This window comes from Salvelinus sp. IW2-2015, linkage group LG15 (genome assembly GCF_002910315.2).
Source record: "Salvelinus sp. IW2-2015 linkage group LG15, ASM291031v2, whole genome shotgun sequence".
Taxonomy (NCBI): Eukaryota; Metazoa; Chordata; class Actinopteri; order Salmoniformes; family Salmonidae; genus Salvelinus; species Salvelinus sp. IW2-2015.
In genome coordinates, this window is record NC_036855.1 from 26,508,251 (window position 1) to 26,511,550 (window position 3,300).

Consider the following 3,300-nt stretch of genomic DNA (forward strand, 5'->3'; position numbering starts at 1 on the left):
CTCTCTATGTCTCTCTCTCTAGGTCTCTCTCTCTATATGTCTCTCTATGTCTCTCTCTCTATGTCTTTCTCTCTAGGTCTCTTCTCTCTATGTCTTTTTTCTAGGTCTCTCTCTCTCTATGTCCCTCTCTCTAGGTCTCTCTATGTCTCTCTCTCTCTATGTCTCTCTCTCTCTGTATAGAGCTTACCCCCTGCTTTGTAGCTCCATATGAAACAGATGTTCAGTAAAAGACCCATTCAGGCACAAAATGGCTGCCTTTAGACACACATGATGAATGCTAACACCAGCGCAGTGGGCACACACACACAACACTTGCACACACAAACACACCATTGGCGATTTTAGCATGTAAATCTTGGTGGGGCAAACATCTTGCATGTCAGCAAAGCCACTACACAATTATTAGGGTGAGGCACATGGGCTACTTACAGCTTACTACAGAACATACACTTAGTAGTACCTTTGTTAGCTACAGAATACATATCGTCCTGGCAGGTTACATCATTTATGCAGCAGCATACAATACATTTTTGGACCATTTTGTTATGTGCTCACTTGAACAGGAAGGTGGCGCGGCGGTCCTTGTGTGCAAATTTTGTCCTCAAACTTTGTCATCAAAGTCTGACATTCTCTGGATTTATGGTGCTTTGAAGACAACTGTGAACTCTGAAAAAAGGAAGGTTGAATCATGACGTCAGGTACTTCAGGTCGGCGCTCTAGAGTTCCCGACTTAGAATTCCGAGTTGGATGACCGTTCGAAACGTATTTTCCCAGTCGGAGCCCGTTTTCTAACCAGTCCCCAGTTTGTCCTGAACTCTGAGATTTCGCAGTTCGAGTTTCCAGTTGTTTTGAATGTGGCAGAAGTAATGTGAATGTTTATTTTTTTCAACTAGGCATGTCAGTTAAGAACAAATTCTTTATTTCAATGACAGCCTAGGAGCAGTGGATTAACTGCCTTGTTCAGGGGCAGAATGACAGATTTTTACCTTGTCAGCTCAGGGATTCGAACTTGCAACCTTTCGGTTACTAGTCCAACGCTCTAACCACTAGGCTACCTGCCACGAATGTCATGTGAATGTTTATCCTTTTAAACTTAGAAAAGAAACCCTTAAACCCAGACTTGGACCACACACCCACTCCACTGAATAGCAGGCTAGTGATTGCTTTGCAACGCTTGCAGTTGATTCCTGATTCCTTCCACTGATTCCTTCCAAACCACTCATTGTTGAATTTGCGATTTCCAACTTGTTGTGTAATGTTTATGTCCAATGGCGATGAGCACCAATACGTTTTATCTATAATTTCTTCATATGAAAAGGATTGAAAAGGATTTGCCAGTAGATTGTCGATTTGATTCATGATGATGACTGCTAGCTAAGATTTTGAAAGTATGATGTTGACATGATCAGTCAATCAAAGCTATGATAGATATAAAGGGATTTTGACAATATTGTATCTGTGGCCGCAATGAACCTTGACCTTCTTGGATGGGCAGTTCTAACGTAACTCTATTGCAGCCACCCAATGGGCTTGAATTTTCGAGCACTCCCCGTAGATTTTGCGGTGACGTAGTGTCCCCATGAGTGACAGAACACTGAGCATCACGGTGCAACTAGAGAACATTACACCCCCTACTCTGCGTATTTTCCGGCTGGCTGCTCCACCACAATAGAAAGCACTGAGCTGAAACACCTGCATTATGGAGCCTTACTCAAGAAAACAAAAAAAGAGACCATGTTTGTATGCGGCTTTATTAACTAAAGATTATTTTTTTTTACATTGTTTGCAAACTAATAATGTAACACGTATTAATGCCCAAATAACATGGCAAAACAGGCAACAAAAACAGGTGGGGGCCCCACCTGCCCTGAATGAGTGGTTGACACTGGTTTGTGGCGACTCCTCATTATGTGTGTGTGTGTGTGTGTGTGTGTGTGTGTTGTGTGTGTGTGTGTGTGTGTGTGGTGTGTGTGTGTGTGTGTGTGTGTGTGTGTGTGTGTGTGTGTGTGTGTGTGTGTGTGTGTGTGTGTGTGTGTGGTGTGTGTGCGCGTGCGCGCGCGCGCGTGTGTGTAAGAGAGTGTTGATCTTTTGTCAGTAGATTTACAGCAGTGAGAATCAGCACTGTCCTTCTCTCCTAATCAAATCTCATATTGACATGCCACTCCTTCACACCACAAATGACTACAAAACCAGCCTGGTGTATTACTGCCAGATAACTGCTCTGTATTCTACTACTCTGTTTCTACTCTGTATCCTACTGCTCTGTATTCTACTACTCTGTATCCTACTACTCTGTATTCTACTACTCGTATTCTACTTGTATTCTTACTACTATGTATCACTACTCTGTATCTAACTTCTGTATTCCTACTACTCTGTATTGTACTCTGTATCCTACGCTCTGTATCATACTCTGTATCCTACTACTCTGTGTCCTACTACTCTGTATCCTATACTCTTGTATTCTACTACTCTGTATTCTACTCTGTATTCTACTACTAATGTATCCTACTACTCTGTATCCTACTACTCTGTATCCTACTACTCTGTATTGTACTCTGTATCCTACTGGCTCTGTATCCTACTATCTGTATCCTACTGCTCTGTATTCTACTACTCTGTGTCCTACTACTCTGTATTCTACTCTGTATTCTACTCTGTATTCTATACTACTCTGTTCCTACTACTCTGTATCTACTACTCTGTATTCTACTCTGTATTCTACTACTATATGCTATCCTACTCTGTATCTACTACTCTGTATCCTACTACTCTGTGTCCTACTACTCTGTATCCTACTACTCTGTATTCTACTACTCTGTATTCTACTCTGTATTCTACTACTATGTATCCTACTACTCTGTATTCTACTCTGTATTCTACTCTGTATTCTACTACTATGTATCCTACTACTCTGTATCCTACTACTCTGTATCCTACTACTCTGTATTCTACTCTGTATCCTACTGCTCTGTATTCTACTACTCTGTATCCTACTACTCTGTGTCCTACTACTCTGTATCTCTACTCTGTATTCTACTACTACTGTATCCTGCTGCTCTGTATTTTACTACACTGTATCCTACTACTCTGTATCTATACTACACTGTATTCTACTCTTGTATCCTACTGCTCTGTATTCTCTACTTTATTCTACTCTGTAATCCTACTACTCTGTATCTGCTGCTCTGTATTTTACTACAACTGTAATCCTACTACTCTGTATCCTACTACTCTGTATTCTACTCTGTATCTACTACTCTGTACTCCTGCTGCTCTGTATTTTACTACACTGTATCA